Below are 11881 nucleotides of genomic sequence, written 5' to 3'. Positions count from 1 at the left end.
TGGTAATCCTAGTCAGAGCAATTAGGCAAGGAAAATAAAAGGCATCTAAATTGGAAAGGGAGAAGTAAAATTGTCTCTGATTGCAGATGATAGGATTTTACATATATAAAGTCCTAAGGAAACCATGACAAAAACTGTTAAAACTAATAAAGGAATTCAGCTAAGTTGCAGAATATAAAATCAACATGCAAGTATCAGTTGCATTTCTATACATCAACAACAAACTATCCAAAAAGGAAATAAAGAAAACAATCCTATTTAAAATAGCCTCAAAAATAATAAAATACTTAGGAATAAACTTAACGAAACAGGTGAAAGATCTGTACACTGAAAGTTACAATACACTAATGAAAGAAATTGAATAAGACACACACACACAAAAATAGAAAGATCTGCGGTTGTGTATTGGAAGAATTAATAGTGATAAAATGTCCACAATACCCAAAGTCACCTATAGATTCAATGCAATCCCTAACAAAATTCCAATGTCACTTTTAACAGAAATAAGAAAAATAACCCTATTCATATGGACCCACAAAAGACTCCAGACCACAAAAGACCAGGAACACCTCTGACCACGGAAGTATGGAAGCAGGAAGCAATGGGAAAACTAATCTCTCCCTCTCTTGTTCTTTTAGAACACATAGTGGTGCCTAGATTGACAACACATTGATGAAGATCAGCACAGGGCTGGGAGGAGGCGAGATGTGAAGCATTGCTAGAGCACTTCCCCACAGATGCAAATAGTCTATGCCTATAGCCAGTCTGAGAGTGATCCCAAAAGCCACCAGTGGTTCTGACTGGAGAGTGACATCCTCTGTGCATGTTCAGATACACAGGATACCTAATATCTCATGTATGCAGCTAACTTTAAACATAGACATAAAATCAGAGGCAGACCTTAAATATCAAAGATTGCATGAAACAGTCTATACATCCTACAACTTTACTCTGCCACCTTACCCATGGTTAAACCAGACACTGCTTTGTACAAATGGATTAGAGACTCTTATAATGACCGTCCCCTAACCAGGGTGACATATGCTCCACTGGGTTATATATTCCTCTGTGGAAACTACTGGGCTTTGGGAGTGCTTATCACCCTCATGCTGTTTGGGAATTTTGAGTCCTCAGGTATTTGTGGAAAATGATACTCTAAATGGGTAAGGCCCCACAATTCTGACACATCACAGGGTTGACAGAGACACTCTGCCAGGAAATCAAATAATTGGTTCCACTCTGCTGTCCATTTTATTATACCTGGCACAGATGTACATGCCCTGGAAAAGAATGGCATGCAGCTCATCATTGACTACGGTGGAGACAGCTAACACTACTGCCTGAGCTATTCAAGACCCACAGGACTCACTAATCTCACTAGTCAAGGTGGTGATGGACAACCAAATAGCTCAAGTATATGCTGGCAGAATGGGGTGGCATTTGTGTCATTGCCAATACTACTTGCTGTGTATATATCAATAATTTGTGGAAAGCAAAAACTGAGTTGGAGTAAATCAACACTCAGGCAGGATGGCTGTCAGCTGTACACCCACAGTCCACCCTAGACTCATTCTTTTTTTTTTCCAACTTTATTGAGATAAAATTGATATATAACATTGTATAAGTTTAAGGAGTACAACATAATGATTTTATATATGTATATATTGCAAAATGATTACCACAATAAGTTTAGTTAATGCTTCCATCACCCTACATAGTTTTTTTTTTCTTATGCTGAGGACTTTTAAGATCTACTTTCTTAGCAACTTTCAAATATCCAATACAGTATCATTATCTATAGTCACCATGCTGTGCATTATATCCCCAGAACTTATTTATCTTGTAACTGGAAGTTTGTACTCTTTGATCACCTTCACCCATTTCCCTACCCCCTACTCCCTATTTCTGACAACCACCAATCTGTTTTTTCTTCAGTTTTTTAGATTCCACATTTCAGCAAGACCATAGAGTTATTTGTCCTTCTTTGTCTGACTCATTCCACTTATCATAATGTCCTCCAGGTTCATCCATGTTGTCAAAGATGGCAGAATTTCCTTCTTTTTGTGGCTGAATAATATTCCAATATTATTTCAATAATAATATTCCATATATATCATATGTATATATGATATATATATATCACATTTTCTTTATCCATTCATCAGGCAGTGGATATTTATGTTGCCTCCATGTCTTGCCTATTATAAATAATGCTACAATGAACATGAGGGTGCAGGTATCTCTTTGAGACAGTGATTTCATTTCCTTCAGATATATATCCAGAAGGGGGATTGCTTCACTGTATGGTAGTTCTATTTTTAATTTTTGAAGACTCTCCATACTCTTTTCCACAGTGGCTGTACCAATTTATATTCCCACCAACAGTGTACAAGGGTTCCATTTTCTCCACAGAAATAAAAAAGATTATCAAAGAATACTATGAACAATGGTATGTCAAAGAATTGTATAACCTAGATGAAGTGGCAAAATACCTAGAAGCACTCAAATTATCTAAACTGACACAAGAAGAAATAGAAAATCTTGAAAGACCTATAACAAGTACAGACACTGAATCAGTAACCTAAAACCTTCAAGGACCAGATGGCTTCACTGATGAATTCTACCAAACAATTAAAGAAGAATTAACACTGATATTTCTCAAATTTTTCCAAAAAATATGAGGGGGGAACACTTCCTAAGTCATTCTATGAGGACAGCATTATCCTGATAGCAAGTCAGATAAAGAAAAAACAAGAAAATTATAGACCAATATCCTTATGAATATTGATGAAAAATTCTCAACAAAATACTAGCAAACTGAATCCAATGGCATATTAAAAGAATTACACACCATGACCAAGTGGGATGTCACAGGAATGCAAGGATGGTTCAACATGAGAAAATCAATGTCATATACCACATTAATAGAGCAAAGAAAAAAAAAACCCATGATTATCTCACCTGACACAGGAAAGGCATCTTACAAAATACAATACCACTTCATGATAAAAACACTCAGAAAACTAGGAATACAAGAGAACTTCCTCAACACAATAAAGGGCAATTTTGAAAAACCCACAGATAATACCATACTGAATGATTAAAGAACTGAGAACTTGCTTTCTGCAAGTTCTAGCCAAAGAAATTAGATAAGAATAAGAAGTGAAAAGCTTTCAAGTAAAAAAGGAAGAAGTAAAACTCTCTCTTTTTAGTAAATGACACGATCTTATATATAAAAATTCTGAAAGAATCAACAAGAAAGCTATCAGAGCTAATAAATAATTTAACCAAAGTTGCAGGGTACAAGATCAACACACAAAAATCAGTTTTGTTTCCATATACTAGCAATGAATAAAAAAAGAAAAGAAAATTAAGAAAGTAATCCCATGTACAATAGTATCTAAAAGAATAACATGCCTAAGAGTAAATTTAGTGAATGAGGTAAGAGATTTGTACACTGAAAATTACAAAACATTACTAAAAGAAATTAAATAAGACCTAAATAAGTGGAAAGACATTCCATGTTCACAGATTGAAAGATGTAATATTGTTAAGATGGCAATACTGCCAAAATGATCTACAGGTTTAATGCCATCCTTATGAAAATTTCAACAGCCTTTCTTTTTTTTCCCAGAAATAGAAAAGCTGATTCTCAAACTCACATAGAATTGCAAGAGGATCTGAATAGCTAAAACAATCTTGAGAAAGAACAAAGTTGGTGGACTTACACTGCCTGGTTTCAAAACTTACTATAAAGCTACAGAAATAAAACAGTGTGATATTGGCATAATGGTAGACATATACATTAATGAAATAGAATTAAGAGTTCAGAAATAAACCCATAAATCTATGGGAAACTGGTTTCCCACAGGGGTGCCAAATACATTCAATGGAGAAAGAATGGTCTCTTCAACTAACAAGGCTGGGACAACTGGCTTTCCACATGCAAAAGAAGGAAGTTAGACCTCTACTTGACATTATATACAAAAATTAACTCAAAATTTTGATAAGATAGATATATTGGACTCCATCAAAATTAAAAATTGTGTGCATCAAAGGGCATTATCAAGAAAGTAAAAAGATAGCCTACAGAATGAGAGAGAAAATATCTGTAAATCATATTTCTGATAAAGGTTTAATATCCAGAATATATAAAGAAATAAAACTTAACATCAAAAAGACAAATGCCAATTTAAAAGTGAGCAAAGGACTTGAATAGACATTTCTCTAAAGAAGATATACAAATGGCTAATAAACATATGAAAAGATGTTCAACATATCACCAGGGAAATGCAAATCAAAGCCACAATGAGATACTACTTCACACTTGCTAGGACAGCTATAATTAAAAAGAAAATGGCAAATAGCAAATATTGGCAAGGATGTGGAGAAATTGGAACCCTCATATACTGCTGGTGGGAATGTAAAATTTAAATTGCTGTGTAAAACAGCTGACAGTTCCTCAGAAGTCTAAACATAGAATTACCATATGTCTCAGCAATTCTACCCCGAGGCATATACCCCAAATAATAGAAAACAAAGACCCAGAGAGATAGTGGCACATAAATGTTCATTGGAGCATTGTTCACAATAGCCAAACGGTAGAAACAACACAAATGTCTATTACAGATGAATGGATAAACAAAATGTGGTACATACACACAATGGAAATATTCAGCCATTAAAAGGAAGGAAATTCTGATCTATGCTAAAACATGGATGAAACTTGAAAACATTACGCTAAGTGAAATAAGCCAGACACCAAAGGGTAAATATTATATGAATCCACTTATATGAAATATCTAGAATAGGCAAATTCATAGAGACAGAAAGTAGATTAGAGGATATGAGGTATGGAGGAGAAACAGGTATGAGTGATTGCTTAATGAGTTTCTGTTTGGGTAATGGAAAAGCTTTGGAAATAGTAGTGATGGTGCAGAACATTGTAAATGTAACTAATGTCACTGAGCTGTACACTTAAAAATGGTTAAAAATGGCATATTTTATGCTATGTTTATATAGTACTGCAATAAAATTTTTAAAAAAGAAAAAAATTTGATTTTTCAACAAACAATATTGCCCAAGAGCAGAAAATTAATCAACGCTGGAAAAAGAGGAATTCTGAAACGGCAAATGGCAGACTTCAAATCATTGCCTAAAAATTGCTTAAAATCAGCTGCTTCTACATAACCCACCCGAAATAAGGGGAAGGAAGGACTTGGTGGTGGTCTGAGTTTTGTCCCCCAGCCCACTGATCCAGCTCTGTCATAAACTTGAGTTCATATGCCCACTTTATAGCCTGTCTTCTGAAATAAGTATAAAGGTATTCAGCGAGGAGAGGCAAAAACATAGAGACACCATGGCTTAGAAAAGTTGTGTAAGCATACATGGGCTATACAAGAGTTTCCATTTGCTCATCTGAGCTGAAAAATGAGTCCTTTTGAAATCACCTTCTCATCGAAATCTGAACCTGACTCCACAGGACTCACAGGATTTTGACAAAATGACTCGTACCAGGATACAAAGGCTCCAACTGTATAAAACATAAAGCACAGTGAGGCTCACATATGGAATTCAAACAACACTCAGGTGCACTCACCACTACAATGGGAAATCTCATAAAGACTCAGCCTGTTCTGGGAAAGTACTTTAGGTTCTGACTTCCTTATGCTTTACCCTCCTCAGGTTATGATCATCCCCTCAGGGCTAGTTCTCCAAGTATATCTAGTTGAGGATGAATTGAATGAAAGGAATCACGGGAAAGAGAAGTAGGAAGAAAAATCTTAAAGTCAGTGAAATATAAAGATACAACGAAACAAGTACAGGAAAAAACAGAGAAAAAGATTTTAAACAGAAGTCTCAAATTGTCAGTATTTATTTGGTGTGTTTACTGGGCTCAGAACAGTTTGGATTTAAAAGGAACGGAAGACATAGATCCTGCCCTTTAGAGAAGTAACATTTTAATGAGTACCTATTTCACACCTGTGTTGGCATGAATGTGTTGGTCCATTTGCATAAATTACATTTCATCCTTCCCACAACTCAGGGAGGGAGGTATTGTTTTATGAATTTGTAACAGTCAAGATGGAAAGACAAAATGGAGAGTTGCAAAACAGATAATGTGGAGAGCTGGACAGAAAACACAGAAAGGCAATCAGATGGTATTCAGGAGAACAGAAGAGGTATCTTTATATGAACAGACAGATAGACTCAATGTATGAGACAAAAAGGTTAATTAAGAAGAGATGACATGGAGAAAAGACCTTCCCTTGACTAGATTAAAATTTACCTGGATTCACAGGTGTGAGGACAATCACCAGAACTCAGGAACCTGATGAAGCATAAAATGGAGACACTAACAGGAGATTTAGTCTGACTCCTATAAAAGTCTTCATCAGCATTGCGTGTATCAGGATCCCAAGAATCACAAATACATCTGCTGCATAGACATAAGAAAAGTACATCTCCTCTCTGGAGTCCATTCCTGGTCTGGGTTTAGATTTGTGCAGAAAAACCTTATCATTTAACTCTTTCCAGAGCCCAATCGTTTCCTTCAGTGTCTTAGGAAGTTCCGCTTGAATCTCTATTATGTCTTGTCCCTTAGATTATCTGTCTTAGTGCATGTCTCAAGGGTAGAATGTGCCTGCCTCTTTAGTGTGGAAGTTCCTTTGGGAAATGATTTAACAGCAAAAAAAGGAGGCTGCATGCTATGTAAGGAAGATTCAAAAGACTTTCCAATGGAATTCCAATGTATCTACAAAACACATCATTCAAAAAAACTCTCCTCTATCTCAAATCCATGAATCACTTTCCTCTACAATTCATCAACTCTCCGCACTTTACATTTACAAGCCCAACTCATACCCTCCTTACTGCTGACTTGCTTGCCTAACCATGTTTGTCCAACCAAAGTAAATTCATCATCTACCTATTTGAAGTCACTTCCTATCCAAACTCACCCTTCCACCTCAATATGGCCCACACACACCAAACCTCTGCTGGCCCCTTATCCTGCTCTTCTCCCTTCTACCTTTATCCTTTATCCTTCTACCTACTATTAGCCCCAAACTTATATTTCTTCTTTCCAAAATCACCACATCCTTATTCTTTCCAAATACTTGACCCTAGCTAGAGATAAATCAATCTCTCTCTCTCTTATAATCAGATCTTATCATCCTAGTTGAAATACTCACATGATCTAACTCTCCTATATATCTTCACCTTCCCAAATAGAGGCATCCTAGGAAATTTTGGAATTTTCTGCCTTATCACAAATTCTGCCACTTATAAATGAACTCCTTCCACACAACTTGTCTCTCTACAGAAAGGCTGCTTATAGAACTGACAAATAAAATACAGGATGCCCAGTTAAATTTGAATTTCAGATAAACAATGAATCACTTTTTAGTATAAGTATGTCCCATGCAAACAAGCATTAAAAATCCATAATTTATCTAAAATGTAACTAGGCCCCCTGAATTTTTTTCTTTCTAAACCTGGCAACCCTAGATACCATACAGTCTCCTGAGACCAATGTGGCATCTCACTTTCTAGTGTTTCATCTCAGAAGAGTCTCGGATCTATCAAACGTATCTGTCCAGGGGTTGCAGGTCATAATTTCTAACTTGTTTAACTCTAGTCACAATAGTCCTCCCTTACGCTTCATCTCTATCCCAAAAATCAGATGTTTTTTAGAACGACAGCAGTCAGGTAGTTTCCTCATCTCTTACCTGAAGTGAATTCCCAGATAGCAAAAACAAGTGACTCTGAGGGAAAAAGAGGAAAGGTCTGGAAGGAAGCTACCAAAGTGAGGCACAAGAAGGAGAGGACAATGGCAAAGACAATAAAACATCAGTCAGAAAACAAACATTCTGGGGCCCAGCCAGTGGTGCAGAGGCTACGTTCACATGTTCCACTTAGGCTGCCCGGAGTCCATTGGTTCAGATCCCAGGTGCAGACCCACACACTGCTTGTCAAGCCATGCTGTTGCAGGCGTCCCACATATAAAGTAGAGGAAGATGGGCATGGATGTTAGCTCAGGGCCAGTCTTACTCAGCAAAAAAGAGGGATTGGTGGCAGATGTTAGCTCAGGGCTAATCTTCCTCAAAAAAAAAAAGAAAACAAATATTCTGAGGAGGAAGTGAAAATTCAAGCTTAGGAGAGGAGTCAATTCTTTTAGCTTCTAAACTACATGCTACTTCCCTTCACCTCCCCTGCTCACACTCACATACTTTCAAGAGAGGAAGAGCATAGTTGAGATAGAACTACAGCTGATTATAATTATAGAGAGAGACAGACAGGCGAGTTCAGGTACAGGATACTGAAGAACTGAGAGAAAACAAAGAAAGTAGAGAAAGTGGAGAGTTTGGGTTCTGGGATCATAAGAGTTCAAGAAGGGTCAGACTGCTTCACCTGCTGGCACTTAAGTCTTCATGGAGGCCTGCATTTCTTGGTGTCTTCCTACCACCACATTTTAAGGTTTGAGTCAGTAACATCCACCTAATAAGAGACCTAATCTGCAACAAGGTAACTACTATCTATAGCTGTCACAGGATGCTGCTTACTTTTCACACCAGGGAAAAGCCAATGATCACTTTCAAAACATGTCCCAGACACTGCCAAGTATCAGTTTGTCAAGGAGTATGATTTGTACCCAGTAAGGAGAGATATAAGTCTATTTCAGCAAGATAAGGGGCCAAGAGGTTGAGGGCCAAGACAGAAACTCTACCTACTCCCCTGAATTCTTCTTGGGAGAGAAGCATGTTCTAGTGAGGAAGGAATGGAGCCGTTACTGGAATAGCACAGGATATACTCAGGAATATCCCTCTGCTATTTCTCCCCTCCAGACTTGAGCTAGTTCCATCCACTTGAGCTCGTTTGAAAGGAGACTTTAGATACGGTCAAATCTCCAGTTGCTTTTCATCAGATTTCCCAAAGGAATTCTGCCCTCTCCATATACTCAACTTCCTCTCTATCTACTGGGCCCTCTAGACTACCAACTTCATCTCTTGTTACTTCTTTAAGCCAATTCTTTCCAGGTTTTCTTACCTCTCTTGCACCTCTTATTCAGTGGATATTACTGTCTCATCATCCTAGCTGCAAAGGAGTTAATTTTTATTCTGCTGTCTATATACTTGGCAAAAGAACTTGAGGTTTTATTCCTATGGAAGAAGATGAATGTGCATATTACATGTAGGGGATAATAGCTACAAGAGTCAGGCAGAAAATAAAAAACACACCACTTAACCTGATTCCAGTATTTCCTACACTTACTTGACACAACAACCATTTTCTGTCTCCTCTCTTTTTCCTTTCTCCTATCCCATATTCCCATGTAACGTCCATATTTATCTTCTTCCACAGGAATAGAACTTGCAATTAGGCGTGGCCATGTGACTAAGGTCTGGCCAATGAGATGCAGGTAGGATGATTGTGCGGCAGCTTCTCGGAAACTTTAATAAGAGCTAGTACATGCCCTTTGCCTTTTCTTCTTTGTCTCTTCATCCATCTTTCTGTCTAATACTTGAATGTGATGGTTAGAACTCTACCTACCAGATTAACGCCACATTCCAAGGGAAGGTGGAGAATGAACCGGAAGAAATCTGGTTCCCTGAAGACTGTGGAACAAAGCGATTGTAACAGCCATGAACTGCCTAACTCTTTTTTGTAAAGTCTCCTCTGATCTCCCTAGGCAAAATAACCCACTTCCTCCAATACTCTTACGCACTTTGCACAGATCTTTCATCTAGTACATATCCTACTGAATTAAACTTGTCTCTTATGCACACAGATAGCAAATCAAAGCCCATTGTGACTGACGGACAATGGATATGGTATTGAGAAGGAACCTGAGCTTCAGTTCTTGCTGAGTGGAAAAGTCACAACTGATTGGTGTTAGCTGCCATGGATAAAAGGGAGACTAGTAATTTGCCTCATAGATTTGCCACCTCTGACCTAGGCACATATCTATTTCATTTTCGATTATGATTTATAAAGGGTAGGAACTAACCGTTCTTAGTTTTCCATTTCCAGTGCCCAACTAGATCATAGGGTAGAATGCAAATTGCATGAATTTTAAAGATAAAATGAGACCCCCAAATTAATTTTACACCTGTGGTAAGCCAGTCTAAGGCACTTGTTCATCCTCCTCTTGCTTGGGTGTACTTCAGTGGGAAAATCTGAGATGCCCTGGCAAATCAGGAGGTGAAGAACAGCAATGCTACCGGATTGGAATTGTTGAAGCACTTGTTTTTTTAAAAATATGTTATTTGTTATTATCTTTGGATTGGATCAGACAGATTTTTCTCTTTTTTGTGAGAATATGACTTCTCTGAATCAAGGTTCTGGTGAATGACTAATAGAACAGATTGGAGGGATGATAAATATGGTACCTAAGGCTAGTTGGATTACTCCCTCCATATTTTAAAAGTAACGGTTTCTGAACAAGACCAAAACAATACAGATATATTTACCTTCCTCTGATCTGAGATTCCTCTCTCGTTCGAGACTAATTCTTCTCCAGTATTGCACACCCCAGCCTCTCCTATCTCGAGTGGCCTCCCTATATCAAATACTCCTTTCCTGAATCCTCTTCTCTATTGACTTTTTCTTTTGGCAGCATATTCAGATGTCTCCCACCCTGAATTCCTAGGCCCTGCTTCCTGTCTGAGTCCTGTGTTCTCTGCTTGTTCATCTTTATAGCCAAGTTTCTGAAAACAATAGATGATACTGCCTGTGCCCCTTCTTCCCTTTATACCACCCTACATAGAGGCTGCTCCCACTAAAGATGAAAATCTTGATTCTTAAACTCCACAGCTCGTCTTCAGAGAGGCAGTAGAGTATGGTGGTAACAAGTATAGATCAAGCTGGACTGCCAGGGTTTAAATCCCCATTCTGCCTCTTATCAGTTTTATGATCTTGCCCAAATTATTCGACCTCCTTTTCCTCATCTTTAACACGGTTTTTTTTTTTTGAGGATTAAAGCACACAGGGTTGTTGGATGGTTAAGTGAGTTAATACATATAAAGTGCTTATAACAGTGCCTAGAACACAGTAATTATCATGTTAACATTATCTGATATTCCTTGGTGCTTATCTCATCTTATCTCTAATATTCCACATTGCTGTCAAAAACCTTCTAATTGAAAGTCTCCTCCCTTGGTTACTGTGATTCATTTTTATTTGTTTTCCTCATCATTTACTGGCTGCTCCTTCTTATTCTTTATCCTTGTCTCCAGCCTTCCAATTTTGCTTTTCTCTTTACTTAAAACTAAAATAAAATCATCTTTCTAAAGATATTAAATTTGGAGATAATTGAGCTATTCCATGAATGGCTTCCCATTTCCCAAAGGATAAAGTCCATTAATTGAAATCACTTTCAAATATCTCTGACTTTTCCCATCTTTCATTCCTGTCCCATCTTCAATTCTTTGCTTTTATTCCTTCAAGACTCATCTCATGCCCCACCTCCTAATGGGAGTAATTTCTGATCCCTTCTCAAAGTCTTAACTAAGTGCTCCTTCTCTATCCTTCTAGACTACCTTATGTAACTTTACCTCTATCACACCACTTATGACACCTGCTGTCTCCATGCTAGCTGTGAGCCATTAGAGGAAAAGGACTGAGTTTTCACCAGCCTTTAATTTCCTAATACCCAGCAAAGCCTCAGGTGAATTGGAAGTGCTCAATAAGCACTCGGCAAGTGAATGAAATAATGAATAAAATGAGCACTATGCTTGGGCCAATGTCTCTTGAGAGAAAAGACTGAAAGAGTTCAATGCTTACTGGGACTTTCTTATGTGCAGTGCAAGGATCAGAACCCAGTTCACTTCATCTTTATTCCAGTATTTTTCCACAATACACTCACCACTAGTGGCCATAT

The sequence above is a fragment of the Equus caballus genome, chromosome 20 (genome assembly GCF_041296265.1).
Source record: "Equus caballus isolate H_3958 breed thoroughbred chromosome 20, TB-T2T, whole genome shotgun sequence".
Taxonomy (NCBI): domain Eukaryota; kingdom Metazoa; phylum Chordata; class Mammalia; order Perissodactyla; family Equidae; genus Equus; species Equus caballus.
This window is presented reverse-complemented; position numbering follows the sequence as displayed.